Source organism: Ovis aries, chromosome 25 (assembly GCF_016772045.2).
Source record: "Ovis aries strain OAR_USU_Benz2616 breed Rambouillet chromosome 25, ARS-UI_Ramb_v3.0, whole genome shotgun sequence".
Lineage (NCBI taxonomy): Eukaryota > Metazoa > Chordata > Mammalia > Artiodactyla > Bovidae > Ovis > Ovis aries.
Genome location: NC_056078.1, coordinates 16,648,795 through 16,672,579, shown reverse-complemented (window position 1 = coordinate 16,672,579; position 23,785 = coordinate 16,648,795). Strand labels below are relative to the sequence as shown.

The window sequence follows — 23,785 nt, the reverse complement described above, 5'->3', positions numbered from 1 at the left end:
CTAAGATCCCACGTGCCGCAGGGCAACTAAGCCTGCGTGCCACAACTAGAGAAGGCTGCACTCTGCAACTACTGAGCCCATGCCCTCTAGGGCCTGTGCATGGCATGTAGAGAAAGGCCAAGTGCTGCAACTCGAGAAGCCGATGTGACAACTCAAGAGAAGCCCCAGCACTGCAAACAGAGAAAGTCTGCATGCTGCAATGATCAGCACAGCCAAAAAATTAATTAGTTAATTAGAATAAAATCACTGTTCAGAGAAGGCAACTTCCATGGGCCATTAACTTACTCTCCCTTGCTGCTGCTACTGCTAAGTCACTTCAGTCATGTCTGACTCTGTGTGACCCCATAGACGGCATCCCACCAGGTTCCCCCGTCCCTGGGATTCTCAAGGCAAGAACACTGGAGTGGGTTGCCATTTCCTTCTCCAGTGCATGAAAGTGAAAAGTGAAAGGGAAGTCGCTCAGTCATGTCCGACTCTTCGCGACCCCATGGACTGCAGCCTACCAGGCTCCTCCGTCCATGGGATTTGCCAGGCAAGAGTACTGGAGTGGGGTGCCATCACCTTCTCCGTACTCTCCCTTAGGGGCATAGAACAATGATTGGCAAACACCAGCCAAAGCTATCTCCTTTTCCTGAGAGAGGCAAGCCTGTTGACTAACAAAATGGATTTCTTCTCCTTAAGTTTTGATCATGTGTGTTTTCTTGAGTGGTCTATCACGGACTCTGACAAATTAAGAGGGCCTCCACAACTGCTCTCATTTACAAAATTCTACTAAGATTTCAATCTTTTTAAATGCTCCTTAGCAACTACTGGTACAGCTGAGGTACCTGTAACCAATGGCCCTGGTGTCAAGATATTTTTGAGACTATCATGTTTCTTTCAATTTGGGGCTTAAGATTTGGGATTTTCTATTTACAAAGGTCATTTGTCTTGGCTTGAAAAACAGTGGGAAGGTGTGAGAAGGCACAAGATTAGCCAGCCTAGCTTCTAGAAACTGCAGGTCATTTGGAAACCAGCATACACATAAGTAACCCAAATGGTTAAGCCTAGTTGAATATGTAGGTGCAAGCACAAGATTACTTGGAAGTTGTGTCACCCTTAGATTTCAGGGAAGGACTACCAGCTGACTTACTATTCTAGAGATAGCACTGGTTCAGTTAACAAAAGTGTATTAAATGCCTCTGCCTGCTAATATATATAGAAATGGATACAAGATGGTCTTCATCCTTTAGAAATTATGGCTAGTCATTATCTTCCTATTTTCAGCCACACTTGACTGTGAAGAGTGCTTCCAGTTTCAGAAAGTGCTAGAATAAAGTTCAACTTCTGCTCCATAGTTCACCAATGATTACATAACTCACTAAGCTCTTTCATTCTACACTTGAATATAATTACCACTAATTGACTTATCTCTCATTTTACATATTTACTATTAAAGCCTTTCTATATACAGAACCTTACATTCAAATTATAAGAAGATGGCTCACCTCACCAAGTGCATAATCACAGTTGGTGGTTCCTTAAGTCTGAGCAGACAGCTACCCATATTTCCAACATTTATCAGCCATCTCTGACATTCCCGTGTCCAAAAAAATAACCGACTCACTGTTTAAATCTATGATGAGCTACATAACACAGGCAGCATGGAAGGCTTGTTGCATGACTGATGTGGTCTCCAAAAATATCAAGTGAGAGTAAAAAAAAACCAAGGTTCTCAATGTATGTATATATATATATACATTCACACACTGGAGAAGGAAATGGCAATCGACTTCAGGACTATTGCCTGGAAAATCCCATGGACAGAGGAGCCTGGTAGGCTACAGTCCACGGGGTTGCAGAGTCGGACACGACTGAGTGACTTCACTATATTCGCTTTATTCACACACACACACACATATAAATAAAATGCTTGAAAACAGTTGGTTCATTTTCACTTAATGATAGTTATATTTCTCTACAATGAAGATACATATTAGATGTAAAAGCAGAAACTGAAGAGACATTCCATTTGGACTTGATAAGTGAATGACTGGTAAAGCAATGTCAGCTGCATGACATTACTACTTTCCATATTGGCTAGCTAAATTATGTGCTCATTAGTTTATTGGGTTAATAAATGAGAGGCTAAAAAATGTGCATGCTCTTACATGTGAAATATTTTCCCAGAGCCAAAGGAAGCCTGACTAATTTGAGTTAGATTTAAATCCAGTCTTTTGTAATGATTAATACCATGAGACAATGAGAGAGTAGTCAGCTTCTAATTCTGACTTGGCTAGTGACTCACCAAGAGGACTTGTGAAATTCTCTGAACCCCCATCTCCTCATCTCTCAAAGGATAAGATGAAGCTTATTCTTGGGGCTCTACCTAGTTCCATGATTCTGTGCCATCAGATAAAGATTCTAAGGGGTTTATATTTATAACTGAATCTTAAGTATAATAAAATTGGTGGGTGTCATTAAGCATAGTCTTGCTAGGATCAAGGTCATTTAAGGACTGAAGTATATCCTAGGCTGAGAAACACTCCAGGGCCAAGACCCATGATATAGCTGCAGTAATTAAATTGCTGAGCTCTCCAAGGAGAATGGGGCTGATGATATACTATCATGAGATATAATAATGTAAATGAAAGTGCTTTGCAAACTATTTGGAACTATATAAATGTCAAGTGTTAGGCAGTATTATCTTCTCCATTTATTGAGGGGCCAACTCATAGAACTGACTTCAACAAGGCCACATAATAAGTCAGGGACAATTTGGAAGAAAATACATTTTTTATTCTGATGTTCCTTCCTTGCCTTCTTCTTACCAATATTTATGGAGCTGCTTCTATATCTAAAGTACCAGTAGAGGAATTAAAGAGATGTCTAGGACACTACTACTATTTTCAACAAGCTTGCAATCCAGTAAATATATACGAAATAACAGCATCTGTTTTTCTTTAATGATTTTATGTAGAAGATTTTTTCCTCACCAGGTTTTAAGTTAGTTGGATACCCTCAAAGACTTTTATTTTCTTTGATCATCTTCACTATGTTCAATGGATTATGGGGGATATTGATCCTAAAAATATTATTTGATGGAAAAAAAATTCAGACAGGATTTAAACCCTCTAAAATGCTAAAGAAATGTAAGTTCTTACCATCTTTTATGTATGCTGATACTTTCTCTAGTACATCTCAAGAATAGATACACAGGATCCCTCAAGAAGATACACAGGATCCCTCAAGAAGATACACAGGATCCAGTAATTTTAGACTGATACTGTAACAATAACAGCCCCAAATAATAATGTAAAGAACAACAACCAACATGTGCTAATAATTATTAGGACTAATAATGTGCTAGGCACTGTGTTATGCATTTATATTTATCTTATTTATTCTCCACAACAATCCTATTAAGTTGGAACTTTTTTTAATCCACATTTTACAAAGGAACAGACCCAAGGTTTAGAAATGATAAAAGTCATACGGATATTGAGTGGCAGAACTAGACACTGAATCTTGCAGTATAGTTGCCAACATGGAAAGTGGGACACCATTCCTGGGGGCTGAATCTAACTGATTTACTACATTAAAAAATATCTAGAATTTAAATCAGTCTAGACCAGTGGTTCTCAATGAGTAGTAGCCTGTCCCTTCTCCAGGAGATCTTCCTGACCCAGGGATCGAACCCAGGTCTTCTGCATTGCAGGCAGATTCTTTACTGTCTGAGACACCAGGGAAGTCCAACTAACACTATCACACAAAAAATGTCCAGAATTTTAAATCAGTTTGAACTAGTGGTTCTCAATGGAGGGCAATTTTGCCACACAGGGAATATCTGATAGTATCTGGAAACATCTGTGGATATCACAACTTCACAGGTACTACAGAAACCACAGATGCTGCTGAATATCTCTCAAACAGAGGTCACCCGCACGCCCACAACAAAGAATGATCTGGTCCAAAATGTCAACAGAGAAACCCTGATCTAGACCTGTCTTTCCATACCAGAGCAGTTCTGCGGTGAATTAGGGGCTCTGTTCTAATGGCTCAGGTGGTCCTGGACAATCATGACCTGAAAGGCCAGTACAAGAGCTCAGGTAGGAGTAGAGGCGGCACATGATCCCAGAGCTTCTATGAAAGGCAGTACAGTGAGGGATATTTTTTCCCAGAAGGTAAGAACAGCATTCTCCTTTGTTACATATTACTTTTTGGTGAAACTGGAATTTGTAAAGGTTTGGTTTATAGTTATCTCCCAACTACTCTCCACACCTTTTGTTAATTTAGAACAATGTCCTATTGTTTTTTTAAATACAAAATATACCTGGAGATTATGTTCACTTGCAACTAACACAGTAGTGTAAATAAATTATACCTCAGTTTTAACAATTAAAAAATATACAGCTGAAGTCTTGCCTGTGTTTGAGACTCTTTCCATCTAACAGTTATATGGCTTTATCTATGAGTAGCTAAGTAGCTATGGCAATTTTGTGGTACTTACAGTCACATTTCCTGATAATCTCTGGATTTTCAGGGACCATTAGAGATCCTTGTATGAATCTTGGAGTAATGAAAAGTACATTCTAGCAAATATTTTAGGTATTCTGCTATTGCTGCATTGATTTAGAAGCACATTTCTAGATCAATTTTTTTTCCCCTGCAATTTTAACTTGTAATAAAATGAGTCTTAACAAAAGCACCCTTCGCAATCTAAATGCTTAGGTTGAGAACAGCAGGCCAAATTGAGAATTAATTAACATTTTGAAGCCGTAGTGCTACATTGCTTAATCCTAAATTGTACTTCAAATAGGGATTGATTTCTACACTATAGCAAAAAATGCATGATTTCTTCCCATGCTTTGTTTTAATAAAAAACATGGATGGTATATCTTTAGAGAATAAGATTAAGTAATGCAACCATTAAATGTTTTTGATGAGGCCATAATATTATCTAATTACAGAATCCATGTTCTACGAGTCATCTTTAAAACTTTAAGAAAACAATTATTACTGAATAAGGAAGACAGAAAACCAACCAGTACTGAACACATTAGTATAATTTATGTATTCATATAACTGATAATAGACATCTATTTCTAAAAATCCTTAAAGCACAGGTAATAATGGAGCCAGTCAGCAATGTGCCACTTGCAATTAATCACTCTCTTCATATTCACAACATTCAATTTTTCTTGCTATTTGAGAGAGTAGTGATTAACTGATAAAAGTTTAACAAGTGCACTAATAGCAGGTGCTTCTAATTGCAAAGTCTTCAGAATGATCCTCCCCAAACCTACTTTATGCTAATTTGTACAGCATTAGTCATAACACTTTATGATTTTACTTTTAAAACAACTTTTCTTTTAGTCACCCTAATTTAATTAAGAATTTTAACTAGTTGCATGTATCAAGAACACCAATGAATTTTAAATCTGTGAGTTTGATTACCATAAGAGATTAACAAGAAGACTCATAAAAATGCACGGCTGCCAATTAGAAGCACCAACACTGTGTAAATTAGAATTTGTTAATTGGCTTAGCAAAATGTAAATTCAATTTTTTGAAATTTTATGAACTGAAAAATTGATTATATTTTTTGTGAGCCTCAAGGAAGATCTTATTAGTAATGATATTTGTTTCAGCAGTTCCTGAGATTATATTTTAGCCACAAAGATTTCTATTTCATTTATTTCAAAAATATCTGATTATAGAATTCATTTTTCATCCACACGTTTGCCCCTCACCATCTACATACACTATTAAATGAATATTTAAGTACACATTTTTCTTTCATCTGTCTTTCCTCTTAGCAAGACATAAAATATGCATACTAGGTAAAGTTTGTTATTTTGTACTTTAATATTAAAGTACAAGTAATTAATTTAGTTTCCTTAAATGCTATGTGTTTATGACAAAACCTACAGATGCTTTTACAAAGATGAATATTGAAACAGCATTTCAGGTATGCAGATTAATACTGTTTGCCTCTAGGAAAGAGACCCAGCAATCTTGCATTTTATAAAAGGAGCAGAAACTGTACTTCAGTATGCACTGTGGAATGGCAAGGTCTCTTCGCAATGTAAGATTAAAATCCATTCTCAGTGAGGCATAGACATAGCACTAACCTCCTGTCAGTTACTGCCCTGCTGAACCGCAGTCAAGAAACAGGCAGAACTGAGGACAGGCCTGAAATGTTCTTAAGGCTGAGTCTACATACTGTGAGGAGCTGGGGAAACGCTGCACTGGATTGTTCTGTGAATTCAGCACTCCCATTTTCCAGATAATAATCACAAACACCCTCACTCAGCCCCTTAGCTACTCCTATCCCTCCCAGAACTGTTTTTTGAAAATCACAATGCTTGGTAATCTCTCCAGAAGGCTCCAAATTCAGCAGATAATTATTTCACTGTTCAAAACCTCTTGCATTAATACATCATCCTAAATTAGTGTAATGAGGTTATTCTATCCATGATTAGCTCCCGAAAGGGATAAAACACAGGATGAGACCAGAGGGAAAAGGAATCACGAACTTAGTGCCCTCCCTTTGATCACTGTGGGTGGGAAAGGGACATGCCTCACGCCTGTAGTTCCTCATCATCTTGAAGAAGCAACTGGTTCGATGCAGGATACAGGATGCTTGGGGCTGGTGCACTGGGATGACCCAGAGGGATGATATGGGGAGGGAGGTGGGAGTGGGGTTCAGGATAGGGAACACGTGTACTCCCGTGGTGGATTCATGTTGATGTATGGTTAAACCAATACAATATTGTAAAGTAATTAGCCTCCAATTACAATAAATAAATTTATATTAAAAAAAAAGAAGAAGCAACTGGGACCCAGATGGCCAGATAAGGGACCCAAGTAGCAGAAGGCAGGCCTTGGATCTGGAAGGTCTCCTGCAGGAACTCAGGGTTAAAAGAGATATAGTCACTAGAAATCAGCTGGATCATAGGGAGCAGGACAGGCTCTAACTGCCAAGAAACAGGGTGGCTTGGCTTTTTCACCCTGATCCCTTCCTCTTTGTTACAATTACTCTTCCCCAACATGATCTTCACGTTATACCAGTTTAAATTTAAAAAAAAAAGCAGAAAATAATCTCAATTTCCAAAAACCAATGATTGTTTAATAAAGTTAGGGGAATATTATGCCACTATGAAAATAATAGTGAAGATATATATATATACACACATATGTGTGTATACATATATATATATATACACACACATGGAAATATGTTTTTCCATGTGTGTATATATATATACATGGAAATATGTTCACCACTTCTTAATTCATTGGTTTACCAAATATTGTTGCATGCTTGTTATATGTCAGGCTCTGATCTGTTTCAGCAGTGTATAAAACAGTGAGAGATTCAGAAAATTAAAAACGAAAACCAAATACATAATGTAATTTCAGGGATGATACTTGCTATGAAGAAATAGAAAGCAGGGTAACAAAGCAGGGGAGTATGTGGTAAAGACATTTGAATAGATAAAGGGAGAAGACCATTCCTAGAAGAAGGAAAAGTCAGCGTGAAAGCTCAGAACTGGGAGTAAGGCCAGACACAGGGAAGGAAAGAAAGCTCCAGGCTGAAAAGGAAACAAACGAGCAGTGGGGCACAGAGCAGAGAAAGAGGCGCATCGCTGGCAGCAGGTTGGAGATGCTCCAGCATCCTCAGTAGGCTTTCCCAGGAGGGTGCCGAGAAAGGAACTGTCACCTCCCCTGAGCCGGTGGTGGTTCTGGTGTAAGAAGGTATCTTCTATCCAGGGTGCTCTACACATGTTGGTTACCAGGGGTGTCAAATGCATCGTCTCCTACCCAGTGGAAAGAGTGCAAGTACATCTGCACCCTAACTATGTTCAACTAAAAATAAAACACTATTGGGACTTCCCTGGCAGTCCAGTGTTAAGAACTTCTCCTTCCCCACAGTGGATAAGACTCCACTCACCAATGCAGGGGACATGGGTTTGATCCTTGATCTGGGAAGACTCCACATGGTGCAGAGCAACTGACCCCGTGCACCACGACTACTGATCCCACGGGCTGCAGCTACTGAAGCCCATGTGCCTACAGCCTGTACTCTGCAACAAGAGAAGCAATTGTGATGAGAAGCTCACATACTGCAAAGAATAGTAGCCCCCACTCTCTGTAACTGGAGAAAGCCCATGCAAAAGCAAGAAGACTCAGTGCAACCATAAATAAGTAAATAGACCTCTGGATGTCCACGCTAAAAAAAAATGACTTCGTCTTTCAACACACGCCATGCAGTTTCCATCCCTGGTTGTGGAGCTAATCCCACATGCTTCACAGCCATAAAACCAAAAACATAAAACAGGAGCAATATTTTAACAAAGTTATAAAGACTTGAGAATGGTTGGGAAGATTCTCTGGAGAAGGAAATGGCAACCCATTCTAGTATTCTTGCCTGGAGAATCTCATGAACAGAGGACCTTGGCAGGCTACAGTCCATGGCATTGCAAGAGTCAGACATGACTTAGCGACGAAACCACCACCACCACATTGAAAAAAAAATTTTTTTTTAATTAAAAAAAAATTATCAACCACTATGTAGGCCAGACAGATACATCTGTGGGCTTTATGAGGCCTTTGGGCTGGAAGTATTTTTAACCCCCTTTTAAGCCTGGAGTAGACATTCCAGGACTGACTGTGCTGGATAAACTAAGACAATGTGCACTGAAGTCTAAGAAAACTCTCTGAGCAGGAGACTCTCCCTGGGAGCACCCAAAACTTTCTCATCCATTGCCCTTTTCCCTCTTTTCCAGATGAACCCGAGGACACTTCTCTAGTAACAAAAGCCCTCTGTAAGTTTCACCCCTTGGAAGCTCCCCTCGTAATGTGGTACTGATTACCTTTATGGTCTGCTACTAGTCAATTCAGGGACTATAACTCTTGACGCCCCAATTTAGTTCTTTTATGGGAGTCCTGGGCAAAACCATACCACTAGAAGCCACAATTTCTTAGGCTGTTAATAAAGAGAATAGTATTTATCTTTCCTGCATGGAGGGGTGATCGTTGATTAATAAATGCTGAAATGGTGTTTTGAAGGTGACAAGTGTCAGCTATTATAGTGACTATTATTAGCTGATCCTACAATCCAGAATTAGAATGAATGCCAGCTTGCAGCGTGATTTCTACATGTTTTGGATGTACATTCTATCCACTGGAGGAATTTAATTTAAGCCCAGTGTCATTAATTAATATGTATAAAGCATGTTGCCTCAACTGCTCTAAGTACCAAGTGCAGTTGTAACAAACACCAAAGCTTTAGTTTGAACCTTGTAGTAATACTGCGTTCTGATTGGCTTCATTTACATCACAGATCAAGTACTCAGGGGCTCATTTCTATATTCTGTGCAGTGCCCAGCAGCCTGCTGGCATATCATAACTGTCCAATAAAAGCAGTAATAAAGTGGTAATCTTCTTTTCTCTTGATTTGCCTTCATGTATTTTTTTAAAAAGTAGATTAGACAGCAAGAAAGATATTCTCTTATTTGTGGCAAAAGATGACTCAAAATCTTTGCCAATGGGAATATGGAATCTTTTTTTCTCCTGTATACCAATCAGGAAAATGAAAATTATTTACTCTGGGATGTCTTGTTGTATCCCTCTTAAATCATGTATAGTCCACTAATGGACATTTATAGTCCATTCCTCCTTTGAATAATGGAGGACCTAGGAGGGCCCCTGATTTAATTTTGTCTCCTGTGTTTCTTTAGTATCTTTGTGCTTTCTTGCATTTAGGGGAATAGCACAGAAGAGAGAGTTAAGAATGATTTTTTTTTTTAAAGAAAGCTATTAAAAGCTTTTACAAGGGACTCGAGCTTTAATAAAACATCTCTGTATGCAGAAAGGCCAAATCTCCAGGGATTTGGGAAAAGGCAACCTCAAAGTTAAACATTTGAAGAGCAAACTAAATTCATGACTTTAATATCACTTCCTTTCTTCTCTCACCCTTATCTTCCCTGTAAGATACAGCATTAGGTCAGCATATTCTTTAATCCAAAATCTCTATGAGATAGCAGTATCAGTTTATAAGAGCACATACTTGTTGGACATTTTAGTTTATAAAATTCTACATTACATACCTATTAGATTTCTACTGCTCTCATAACAAATGACCATAAATTTAGCAGCTTAAAACAACTACTTATTATTTCACAGTTCTCTAGGTCAAAAATAGAGGCACAGTTTGGAGACTTCCCTGGTGTTTCCAGGGAGCTAAGACTCTGTACTCCTAATGCAGGGATCCTGGGTTCAATCCCTGGTCAGAGATCCCAATGCTGCATCAAAGAGTTGGCATGCTGCAACAAAATGATCTTGCATGCCACAGTGAAGATCAAAGATCACATGAGCTACAACTAAGATGATGCAGCCAAATAAATAAATATTAAATATATATAGGCAAAGGTTGGATAAGCTGGTTCTCTGCATCAAGTTTCACAAGATGGAAATTAAGATACCTGTGGCCCTCTCTTGAGGCTCTGGCAACGTATTCACTTCCAAGCTCATTCATGTTGCTGGCAGAATTCAGTTCCATGTGGTTGTAGGACTGTGGTACCTGCTTCCCTGGAGCTGTTGACTGGGGATTGTTCTCTAGTTTCACAGATACCCACATTCCTTCACTGATGGCTTCCTTTCTCCATCTACAAAGCCAGAAATGGTAGATAAGGTCATTTCAAGCTTTAAATGTTTCTGATTTCCCCTTCTGTCTCATCACTCATCTGCTTCCCACCTGAGAAAAGTCTCCTCTTTTAAGGGCTCATGTGATTAGACTGGGCATAGCTGGATAATCAGAATTTCACCATATCAAGGTCTGTAATCAAAATTATATCTCAGAAATCTTTTTGAACATGTTATGACTAACCTAGACAGCATATGAAAAAGCAGAGACATTACATTGCCAACAAACGTCCATTTAGCCATAGTTATGGTTTTTCCAGGGATCATGTATGGATGTGAGCATTGGACTATAAAGAAAGCTGAGCGCCAAAGAATTTATGCTTTTGAACTGTGGTGTTGGAGAAGACTCTTGAGAGTCCCTTGGACTGCAAGGAGATCCAACCAGTCCATCCTAAAGGAAATCAGTCCTGGGTGTTCATTGGAAGGACTGATGTTGAAGCTGAAACTCCAATACTTTGGCCACCTGATGCGAAGAGCTGACTCATTTGAAAAGACCTTGATGCTGGGAAAGATTGAAGGCAGGAGGAGAAGGGGATGACAGAGGATGAGATGGTTGGATGGCATCACCGACTTGATGGACATGGGTTTGGGTAAGCTCTGAAAGTTGGTGATGGACAGGGAGGCCTGATGTGCTGCGGTTCATGGGGTCGCAAAGAGTCAGACGCGACTGAGCGACTGAACTAAACTGAACTGAACATATTCATGGGCCTTCCCTGATGATCCAGTGACTAAGATTCTGTCCTCCCACTGCAGGGGGCCCAGGCTCAATCTCTGGTCAGAGAACTAGATCCCACATGCTGCAACTGAGTTTTCAGGCTGCAACTATGTCTGGTGCAGCCAAATAAAGAAAGAAATATTTGAGAAAAACATAACATATTGGCAGACTCCAGGGATCAAGGCATGGTCATCTTTGGGTATAGGACATTTTTCTGCTTATTATTTCATAGAATTATCATACTAGGCAAGGAGAACACTCTTATCCCAGCTTTACAGATGAAGAAATACAGGATCTCAGTGTGTGAGTGGTTTAATCTAGGTCACAGAGCAAGTAATCAACAGCATCCAAGAGTAATGACTAAATGACCTTCTGTTATTTCCAGTTATTCTTTGATTTTAATAAACATTTAAAGGGGGCTTATTAAGCATCAGGTTTTGTACTAATCCTGTAAATTAAGGGATAAAACTTGAAAATTCTGCATTCAAGAGGTTCACAATCTTGCAGACTAACTGACAAATATATGAGCAATTTTAATACAGTTTGTAAAGGCTATGGTTTTTAATACAGTAGTCAAGGCTATGGTTTTTCCGGTAGTCATGTATGGATGTGAGAGTTGGACTATGAAGAAGGCTGAGCACTGAAGAATTGATGCTTTTGAACTGTGGTGCTGGAGAAGACTCTTGAGAGTTGCTTGAACTGCAAGGAGATCCAACCAGTCCATTCTGAAGGAGATCAGCCCTGGGATTTCTTTGGAGGGAATGATGCTAAAGCTGAAACTCCAGTACTTTGGCCACCTCATGAGAAGAGTTGACTCATTGGAAAAGACTCTGATGCTGGGAGGGATTGGGGGCAGGAGAAGAAGGGGACGACAGAGGATGAGATGGCTGGATGGCATCACTGACTCTATGGACGTGAGTCTGAGTGAACTCTGGGAGTTGGTGATGGACAGGGAGGCCTGGCGTGCTGTGATTCATGGGGTCACAGAGAGTCAGACATGACTGGTGACTGAACTGAACTGAACTGAAAGGCTTGATAAAGAACACAGAGAAAGCACAATCTCCGAGAGGGAAATGAGTGGGCATTAGGAAAGACTTCCTGAATAGTTGATCCTTGAAAAGGCCTTTGGAGAAAAGGGAACCCTCCTACACTGTTGGTGGGAATGCAAACTAGTACAGCCACTATGGAGAACAGTGTGGAGATTCCTTAAAAAATTGCAAATAGAACTACCTTATGACCCAGCAATCCCACTTCTGGGCATACACACCGAGGAAACCAGAACTGAAAGAGACACATGTACCCCAATGTTCATCGCAGCACTGTTTATAATAGCCAGGACATGGAAACAACCTAGATGTCCATCAGCAGATGAATGGATAAGAAAGCTGTGGTACATATACACAATGGAGTATTACTCAGCCGTTAAAAAGAATTCATTTGAATCAGTTCTGATGAGATGGATGAAACTGGAGCCGATTATACAGAGTGAAGTAAGCCAGAAAGAAAAACACCAATACAGTATACTAACACATGTATATGGAATTTAGGAAGATGGCAATGACGACCCTGTATGCAAGACAGGGAAAGAGACACAGATGTGTATAACGGACTTTTGGACTCAGAGGGAGAGGGAGAGGGTGGGATGATTTGGGAGAATGACATTCTAACATGTATACTATCATGTGAATTGAATCGCCAGTCTATGTCTGACGCAGGATGCAGCATGCTTGGGGCTGGTGCATGGGGATGACCCAGAAAGATGTTATGGGGAGGGAGGTGGGAGGGGGGTTCATGTTTGGGAATGCATGTAAGAATTAAAGATTTTAAAATTTAAAAAATAAAAAACTAAAAAAAAAAAAAAAAAAGAGATCACCAAGTAGATATCCAGGGTTTAGTAGGAAAAGCAGGTCTAAAGTCTTTGTGGCAAGAAAAGCTAGGGTTCCTTCAAGAACTTGAAAAAGGGATGTAGGGCTTGAGTGGAGAAGAATGAACAGAGAAGCTGTAAGGGTGGATAGTACTGCATTGTGAGAAACTTTAAAAAGATACTTCTCACCATGGTAAGGAACAATTGAAGCACTTGATCCAGGTGTGACCTAATCTAATGTACATTTTAGAAAGGTATAAAGTGAGGAGATTCAATTAAATGGATGCTAAGATAGTGAAACAACAGTGACCATCATGTTCAAAGTACTTGTTAATATTCTGAGGTTGCAAAAACATAAATTATACATTTTTTCTTACATTTTCCTCCTTTTGTTGGAACTCTTTTGGTTGCAAAGAGCAGAAAACAAATTCAAACTCATTTTGGCCAAAGGAGAATCTATTGATAATGGGAATGGTATAGTTTCAGACCAAGCTGGATGCAGGAGCTCAAATGATATCATTAAGGGTCTATCTCCCTCTCTTACTTCTGACCTTCTCTTTTTGAAATCATTTCATAGAGTTTTCCTTCATATTGCACCAAAGATAGCCAGTAGCAACTCTACAAGAAATGGGCTTTACTAGTATAATCCCAGAGAAAGGATCATGTCTTGTCTCCCAGCATCCTTATGAATCTGGAAACGGATTTGGCTTTCCCATGCCTATTCATGGACCACTCTATTCACGAGGATAGGGTCCTCAACAACTTACCTGAGTTATATACATCCACCTCTGTGGTAGGAAAAGTGGAGCCATCTTCATGTGTTGGAGTTGGGGTATTTTTTGAAATGGGAAAATGATAGATCTTCTAAAATAAAGAATGATAGGTAAATATATCAGATCTCCATTGCATCAGTGCTTGCCAATCACCTGAGGATCTTGTTAAAATGTAGACTCTGGCATCATGGACTCGATGGACGCAAGTCTGAGTGAACTCCGGGAGTTGGTGATGAACAGGGAGGCCTGGTGTGCTATGATTCATGGGGTCGCAAAGAGTTGGACACGACTGAGCGACTGAACTGAACTGATTCAGTAATATGAGGGTAAGTTCTGAAATTCTGCAATTTGACCTGAGACATATTAGTATGCTTTTTGTTACCCAAACATTTTGGACCAGAGATAGTTCAATATTCACTTACATAACAAATTGCTGGCCACAGGTGTTAGTTTCTGCAAAATTCCCCTGGTCAATAACGTATTAATAAACTCCTGGTGCTGCTGCTTTGTGGACCACTTTAAGTAGCAAAGCACTATACTACCTGTTAAGGGAGTCAAGGTAAGCATGTGGAAAGATAACCATAATAATAAAAGTGCATGAGGTAATTAAGGCAATGACAAAAGACATGGGAAAAGGGAAAGTCACAAATTTTAAAGGCCATAGGTACCTTAGAATTTCAAAGAAGAGAGAATTTCCTTAAGGAATTTTCAGCTCACTTCAGTTCAGCCGCTCAGTCATGTTCAACTCTTTGTCATCCAATGGACTGTAGCACACCAAGCTTCCCTGTTCATCACCAAGTGCCAGGACCTACTCAAACTCATGTCCATCGCATTGGTGATGCCAGCCAACCATCTCATCCTTGGTCGTCCCCTTCTCCTCCTGCATATATGAGGTTATTGATATTTCTCCCAGCAATCTTGATTCCAGCTTATGCTTCATCCAGCCTGGCTTTTCTCATGATGTACTCTGCATATAAGTTAAATAAGCAGGGTGAAAATATACAGCTTTGATGTATTCCTTTCCCTATTTGGAACCAGTCTGTTGATCCATGTCCAGTTCTAACTGCTGCTTCTTGACCTACATACAGATTCCTCAGGAGGCAGGTCAAGTGATCTAGTATTCCCATCTCTTAAAGAATTTTCTACAGTTTATTGTGATCCACACAAAGACTTGGCATAGTCAATAAAGGAAAAGTACAAATTTTTCTAGAACTCCCTTGCTTTTTCTATGATCCAGGGGATGTTGGCAATTTGATCTCTGGTTCCTCTGCCTTTTCATATCCAGCTTGAACACCTGGGAGTTCATGGTTCATGTACTATTGAAGCCTGGCTTGGAGAATTTTGAGCATTACGTTGCTAGCTTGTGAGATGAGTCCAATTGTGTGGAAGTTTAGCAGTTTTCAAACTATGGTCTGCAGTTTGACCTGGGACCTTTTTAAGAGGTCCATAAGGTCAAATTGTTTTAATGAGAATCCTGAGACATTACTTGACTTTTTCTTATTAGTATATGTAGTAATCATACAAGAGTAATGATTAATCAAACAGATGGCACCTTGGCATGAATCAAGGGAGAGGCATCAAATTGTACAGTGGTCACAGTATTTATCATGACTGTGTTCTCATGGAAAACAAATGCCATTTTCACTTAAGAATGACTTTGGTGAAGCAGTAAAAGCTATTAATTTTATGAAGACCCTGGATTTTATTCAGTCTTTTTAATATTTTTGTGACAAAATGGGAATTCAGTTCAGTTCAGTTGCTCAGTCATGTCCGACTCTTTGCGACCCCATGAATCACAGCATGCCAGGCCTCCCTGTCCATCACCAACTCACGGAGTTCACTCAGACTCATGTCCATGGAGTCAGTGATGCCATCCAGCCATCTCATCCTCGGTCGTCCCCTTCTTCTCCTGCCCCCAATCCCTCCCAGCATCAGAGTCTTTTCCAATGAGTCAACTCTTCGGATGAGGTAGCCAAAGTACTGGAGTTTCAGCTTTAGCATCATTCCCTCCAAAGAAATCCCAGGCCTGATATCCTTCAGAATGGACTGGTTGGATCTCCTTGCAGTCCAAGGGACTCTCAAGAGTCTTCTCCAACACCACAGTTCAAAAGCATCAATTCTTCAGCACTCAGCCTTCTTCATAGTCCAACTCTCACATCCATATATGACCACTGGAAAAACCATAGCCTTGACTAGATGGACCTTAGTTGGCAAAGTAATGTCTCTGCTTTTGAATATACTATCTAGGTTGGTCATAACTTTTCTTCCAAGGAGTAAGCGTCTTTTAATTTCATGGCTGCAATCACCATCTGCAGTGATTTTGGAGCCCCCAAAAATAAAGTCTGACACTATTTCCACTGTTTCCCCATCTATTTCCCATGAAGTGATGGGACTGGATGCCATGATCTTCGTTTTCTGAATGTTGAGCTTTAGGTCAACTTTTTCACTCTCCACTTTCACTTTCATCAAGAGGCTTTTAGTTCCTCTTCACTTTCTGCCATAACAGTGGTGTCATCTGCATATCTGAGGTTATTGATATTTCTCCCTTAAATCTTGATTCCAGCTTGTGTTTCTTCCAGTGCAGCGTTTCTCATGATGTACTCTGCATATCAGTTAAATAAGCAGGGTGACAATATACAGCCTTGACGTACTCCTTTTCCTATTTGGAACCAGTCTGTTGTTCCCTGTCCAGTTCTAACTGTTGCTTCCTGACCTGCATACAGGTTTCTCAAGAGGCAGGTCAGGTGGTCTGCTATCTCTTTCAGAATATTCCACAGTTTATTGTGATCCACACAGGCAAAGACTTTGGCATAGTCAATAAAGCAGAAATAGATGTTTTTTTTGAACTCTCTTGCTTTTTCCATGATCCAGCGGATGTTGGCAATGTGACCTCTGGCTCCTCCGCCTTTTCTGAAACCAGCTTGAATTACACATAGAATAATTCTGCTGCTTCCCAAATACAATGGTGTCAGGAAGAAAAGCATTTGTATGATTGTTTGAGCTACAAGCTGAAGTAACCACATTTTTTTCATTGAAAACATTTCTTACTCGAAAGAGTGACTAGCAGTCAAGCTACAGTTATTCTAGGTGGGTATTTGTACATCATGAAAGTGAACATGTGGGCCTACTGCTTCAAGAAAACAAATGATAGCATTCATTTTTTTAATAATGAATTTTGAGCTCTCAAGCAAAAATTAGAACTTTTGGAAATGTTTCTCAGTCACTATGAGCTTTATAGCATCTCAATTTTTAAAGGCTTTTCTGGTAAAACTGAAGGTATATTAATAAATGGAATTTTTGACATTGCTGTGTCATCATTTCGATGGTTTACATAATTTAGCAAGTCAAATTTTCCAGATGGCCAATGCATAATGTTACAAAACTATGAATGGGTAAAAAACCCAATGAAAGTGCAAGACAGACTTATAGATTTAACCATAACATGTATAAATATATCACTGATACAGTTTCAGATCCTATATTGTAATAAACCTGTAATAAACTACCACTTGTTAGGTTTGAGTGTAGTATCAAAGAAGAATACGCAGAAATTAAAAAAAACGCTATTAAAATATTCTTCGCATTTCAAAATATATAGTATATCTGTGAAGGCCAGATTGTTTTCTTATACTTTAACCAAACATATATTGTAGCAGATTGAATGCAGTAGGTGACATGAAAACTCAGCCATATTCTCTGAAGTCAGACATTAGAGGTATTTGTAAAAATGTGAAATAAAGTCACTCTTGTCACTAATGATTTTATTTATGGCTTTGGAAAATATTTTTTTTCATAAAAGCATGTCATGTATTTTAGCATGCATTTGATTTAATGTTATTTTAATGGCATTAAAATAGAACTTACAAAATTTTTCCATTTCATATGTTCCAATTCTATAAATATTTATTGATATAATCCACATAAACACAAGTTCTTAATAGTTTTTAAGAGTGTAAATTGGTTCTGAGATTGAAAGGTTTGAGAATTATTAGGCAAGGTTTATTAGAAAAACTTGAGATTGCTAGGTTTTTACTGCCATTTAATTATGAATATATTATAATAGAGAAAAAATGAGTCCTTATTTTAGAATGAGCTTCTGTATCATCTAGTTGGATGGAAGCCTAGATATGGTGTTTGGAATAGAATCTGTTTCTAGAGTTGTTCAGACAAAAAATAAAACAACCTCTCCCAAACACCCTTAAGTAGCAATACATATAGTTGGTCTTATTTGAATGCCACTGACTAGAACGTTGCATTAATGTTTGTGCCTTTGTTTAATATGTGATTCTTCAAAATAAAATTTAGAGATCAAGTCTCTCACTTTTCTGAAATAAATGCTATTTGGCAGGGCTTCCATTTGTCCTAGTTTTTCTATTGCTTTTTGGGATGTCAAAATACCCTTAAATAGTTCTGGAGTTAGAAGCTTCTCTCTCTCTCTCTGGCACTTTGCCTTCCTTTCTAATGTTACTAAAGGTTGGATCACTAGAAAGTTGACTGATATATATATTCTACCCATGGCTATTCACCTCAAGATGAGATTATGAAACTCCTTACATAAATAGGCATATTGCTCCTCTGAAAATAAAGTTTTAGAAAAATAAAACTTTAGGGCTCTGCACAACAAGGTTTGTCCACTTATTATATCCAAGTATTTGTCTTGATGTTTCACAAATGCTGACCCGTGTAAGTCTTGTAATGATCATATGATGGGCCAATGAAATTGAAGAACATAGAGGTTAAGCTACTTGTTCAAGGTCACACAGCTCTTGCATGTTAGACAGTCCAGACAATCTGACTCCAGAGATGTGTCATTAACCAGGACAGTATGCTGAAATATTGCTAAGGAGATAATTTTAAAAATAATATTTCAATTGAACCGTTACTTAATTTTGGTGGACAATCTTAGTTAGAATTTACTTGAGCTTTGAACAAATACTCTTATCCTTATAAAACTTCTGAGAAAAGATTCTGGAAAGACTAAGATACAGGGGATAGAAACTGCAGTGATTTTGAGCTGGCAGAAATCTAGTTGTTCACTCAGTAGTGTCTGACTCTTAGCAACTCCATGTACTGCTGCATGCCAGGCTTCCCTGTCCTTCACTACCCCAAGAGTTTGCTCAAACTCATGTCCACTGAGTCAGTGATGGCATCCAACCATCTCATCCTCTGTTGCCCACTTCTCCTCCTTCCTTCAATCTTTCCCAGAATCAAGGTCTTTTCTAATGAGTCAGCTCTTCACATCTGGTGGCCAAAGTATTGCAGCTTCAGTTTCAGTCCTTCCAATACATTTTCAGGGTTGATTTCCTTTAGGATTGTCTGGTTTGATCTCTTTGCAGTACAGGGAATTTTCAAGAGTCTTCTCCAGCACCACAATTTGAAAGCATCTATTCTTCAGCACTCAGCCTTCTAATGGTCCGACTCTCACATTCATACATGACTACTGGAAAAATCATAGCTTTGATTATACAGACCTTTGTCAGCAAAGTGATGTCTCTGCTTTTTAATACTCTGTCTAGGTTTGTCAAAGCTTTTCTTCCAAGAAATCTGGTAATGCCCCTCAAATTCTGCCAACAAAAAACCCACCAATAGCAGGAGTATGAGAACCCTGGTTCCTGGTCCTAGTGACAAATGTCTGAAATTCCATGCTTTATCATGTCAAGGTTCTTGAATTTTACAAACTATAAACTATATTTTAATACAGAAACTGAATTTCAAATTACTCCTCATTGAAAAAAAAATGATGCTCCAAGAAGACCCAGTCACTGAAGTTCTTTGTGTCTTGAAATGGTTCCTACCACACTGTCCCAATCCTAGAGAAGCCTGGCTCCAGAGAATACTTTTGGAAGGCTCTGGAGGATTATCTCCTTTTTGTACCTCTTCTTCCTGCACTTTTACCTAGGGACCCTATACAGGTACAATCTTGGTTACACAGCTCTAAAATAATATGACAGTAAGAGGGTTGGGGTGGGGAAAAACTCTGTAAGTGTGATAGATATGGCCAAGCGATTGAACAGTCTCTCTTTCATTGATGCTTTTAATTTAAGCCCATAGTTGCACTCAAATGTCTAAAGGGACAAAGCAGGCGGCAAGAAAGAGTGAACTAGGCCAGGTAGGAAATTCTTGGAATGCAGGCCCGTGTACTAGTGAATATGGGTTGCACTACACACCTCCAGTCCAGTAAGAATGGGTCCAGATTTGCCAGGTATTCTGATTTTTTTTAAAATTAGAGACATAAGGATTTCTATTATTATCTAAAACGCATATACACCTGTGCTGGATTCATGTCAATGTATGGCAAAACCTATACAGTGTTGTAAAGTAAAATAAAGTTAAAATTAAAAAAATTAAAATTAAAAAAAAAATAAATAAATAAACCTAAAAAAATAAAATAAACTATTCAAAATTTTTTTATTGGGGCATAGTTGCTTTACAATGTTATGTTAGTTTCTACTGTACAGCAAAGTGAATTAGCTGTATGTACACATATATCCTTTCTTTGGATTTCCTTCCCCTTTAGGTCACCACAGAGCAATAAGTAGAGATCCCTGTGCTATACAGTAGGTTCTCGTTAGTTATCTGTTTCATACACAGGATCAACAGTGTATATATGTCAATCCCAATCCCCCAGTTTAATTTTAGTAATTTTGTTTATAAAATGTGTGGCCAGCCAAAAGAGTTTCAGACCTTTGGCTTATGCTGTACATTCTTCCTGGAAACCCCATGAATATGCAACATCTACGCTGCTTATGGATTTGTTTATGTCTTTAGTTGGTAGACGGACACTCCCTGGCTTTGTGTGTCTCACGCAAAGTTTGCCAAGAGAAATTTTTGTCCTCTGACCATCTTCAAGTTGTTGTTTTTGCCTACTTACAAGTCCCAAGAGGGAGAATTAAGATGACTCTTCTTAAACAGGATAAAAAATGACCTCTTTATCACTTTTATGGTATTATCCTCTGAGGATCACACAGTTTCTTCGCTCTTTCTTCAGTGTACAAGGGGAACGGCTGTTTCCCATCGTTGGAAAAAAACCTTTTTTTGTATTCTGAAATAGTTACTAAGACTCACCTTGCTCACATCTTCCCTCTCTTCAGACCAAATAACCCCTCATCCTTCAGTATTTCTTCAAGGACTTCTTTTCTTCTTAAATTTTAATTATTTTCATTAGCGACCTCTTGGACCCTCTCCAAGTTTCCCACATCTTGCTTAGAACGTGGTCACAGTGGAATGACTTGTCCTTGTGAAAGCTCAGCCAAAACTAAATACAGCCAGAAGGTTATTTGCAGTCACTGCATGTTATGTCTCTGTGTGACTGTCAAATGGCACTGCAATTCTGGCTGATACGCTAACCTGCAATCTGCCCCAAGCCCCATGTCATTTCCATTGTTTTTCTGTGTAGCCAGTTTTTTGCCTTATTCTCATGACATATTTTGTGATTTTTACTGCCTTACAGTTAATAGTAGTAGTAGTATGGTATGCATGCCTGCATGCTTAGTCACTAAGTTATGTCTTACTCTCTGCAATCCTATGGATGGTAGCCCACTAGGCTCCTCTGTCCATGGGATTTCCCAGGAAAAAACACTGGAGTGGGCTGCCATTTTCTTCTCCAGGAGATCTTCCCAACCCAGGGATCGAACCTGTGTCTCCTGCATTGTAGGTGGATTCTTTACCACTGAGCCACCAGGGAAACCCCTTAGGGTTGACCTTATGTAATTTTCTTTCTGTTTGCTTTTTCTCTGTACCCGGAGTGCTGGGACTTTAACCCAATACCTACGCAGTGTCCAGTACAAAACAGGTGGTGAAGATCTGTTTACTGATGAAATAACTCAAACATGATTTAGGCAATATGTCCCATCAAAAAAATTTTATTGAATCTAGTAGAAGTTTCTGGTACCTTTTTCCACACTTGACTAAAGATTTGGATTCTCTTTAGAGAAAGATCTGTAACTAAGTCTTGGCTCTTGTTTCTTAATAGCGATTTGATTTGCCTAAGTTATTTAAATTCTTTAAGCCTTTGTGTCTAACCTATAAAATATGCATAACAGTATCTATCTTTAAAGTTATTGTGACATTTATAAGAGACATCGAATGTAAAATATTGGGAAGTGTTCTTGGTATATCCCCTCTCAAAATGCTAGATTAAAAAAAATATACTATCCAAACCAGGCATGCACGTGTGCTCAGATGTGTCCGACTCTCCGACCCCATGGACTGTAGCTTGTCAGGCTCCTCTGACCATAGAATTTCCCAGGCAAGAATACTTGAGTGGGTTGTCATTTCTTTCTCCAGGGGATCTTCCTGATCCAAGGATTGAACCTGTGTCTCCTGCATTGGCAGGCAGATTCTTTACCACTGGTGTCAACTATCCAAGACAGAGCTTTATATCTGAATTAATTAAGGAGGAAGATATTATTGCATCTCAAATTTTCCCTTCTGAAAGGCCTTATGCTGGAAGTTGTTTCCAGACTTTAAGAATTCTTGTTCCTGGCATTCTGTCTTGATACTTCAATTTCTCATTTTTCTGCTCAAATTAAACACACAGGGTAAATGTTTAGTCCTGGTAAAATACTCGGTATACAATATTAGCATCTCAAAATCATCAGTAAGTCTTAGTTTCACCTTTTCCTGTATCTCCATGAGCTAAAAATCTAATTGGAAAGTATAGTCCATTGATGCAAAAAAGAAATGTATAGCTGCTATTGAAATAGTTTAAAGAAAAATAAGATATTTGAGCATTCAAAGAAGAGGTCTGGACCCCAGTACAAGGAAAGAAGAAGGTCTTACCCAGACTGTGCTCCAAAGAAAGTGCTGGGTAAGAGTCTCTCGTCTGATGGCGGTGCTGGTGGTGATGATGATGATAGAGTCGTGGACAAGTTCCCATATCACAGAAAACAGGATGTAGCCACTAGAGAAAAAACAGCATGTTAAGTACCCCAGTGAGTATTAGATTATTGCAAATCTTTAGGAATGCCGGGAAAAGTAAGAGGAAATGACAGTTCAGAAGTGATTCACAGCAAGATGAACATAACAAACTGGCACACTTCATGGATGCAAAAACTCACAATTCTAAAATGGTCATCAATGTAACTCCGGAAGTGTGTGTCTCAGCAGAAACTGTAAAGTGTAGATTTACAGTTTCTTTAGGAGGAGGTGACTTGCTTAGGAACAAAACTTCAGTAAGGTTTATTAGTTGTCACTAAATAATATTGTTTAGGGATGTCATTTGTTAGCACAAAAGACTATAAGTTGATAACTCACATAAAGTTTATATTAAGCTTAGGGTTCTTTAGATTAATTTCTGAAATCCAGATGACCTTGCAAGTAATTTTCATTTTAGCCACTACAGTAAATCATTTCATTTCCTACTCAGAACTACTTCAGAATTATAATGTGTCCCAAGGACACACTGAACTTTATTTTTATACCTGCCTAGTTTTACTTTCTCTGTGAAAAAGGTCATTGACAATGAGATAAATAAAATCAGAAGATCCGGTGAGTCATCCCTGCTATTATTAGGCTCAATGATTAGGATAAATCGATTAAATAATGAAAAATTATTTGATTATATTTTTCATACTGAGAAATACAACACTTGAAATTATAATATGCCACTGGCCTAAATATTTGTGCCAACTTGTTGTCTATATTGATTTGGGATGGTTGAATATAAAATGCCTAGAAAAACAGTGAAACTAACAAAGGTCTAGGAGTCAAATGACAGAATTTTATATTAGTTCTATCATTTGT

General features: G+C 38.7%; 1 long non-coding RNA gene across 1 annotated transcript in view; it reads right to left on the bottom strand.

Moving 5' to 3' along the window:
- Positions 1-22,938, bottom strand: part of LOC121817973 (uncharacterized) — a 29,021-nt gene extending 6,083 nt beyond the window's left edge. The window contains exons 1-3 of the long non-coding RNA XR_006058066.2: positions 22,823-22,938; positions 14,036-14,132; positions 10,470-10,652 (exon numbers count right to left, since the gene is read on the bottom strand). This is a non-coding gene — a long non-coding RNA (uncharacterized LOC121817973). The remainder of the gene's footprint in view (positions 1-10,469; positions 10,653-14,035; positions 14,133-22,822) is intronic.
- Between the last annotated feature and the right edge of the window lie 847 nt (positions 22,939-23,785).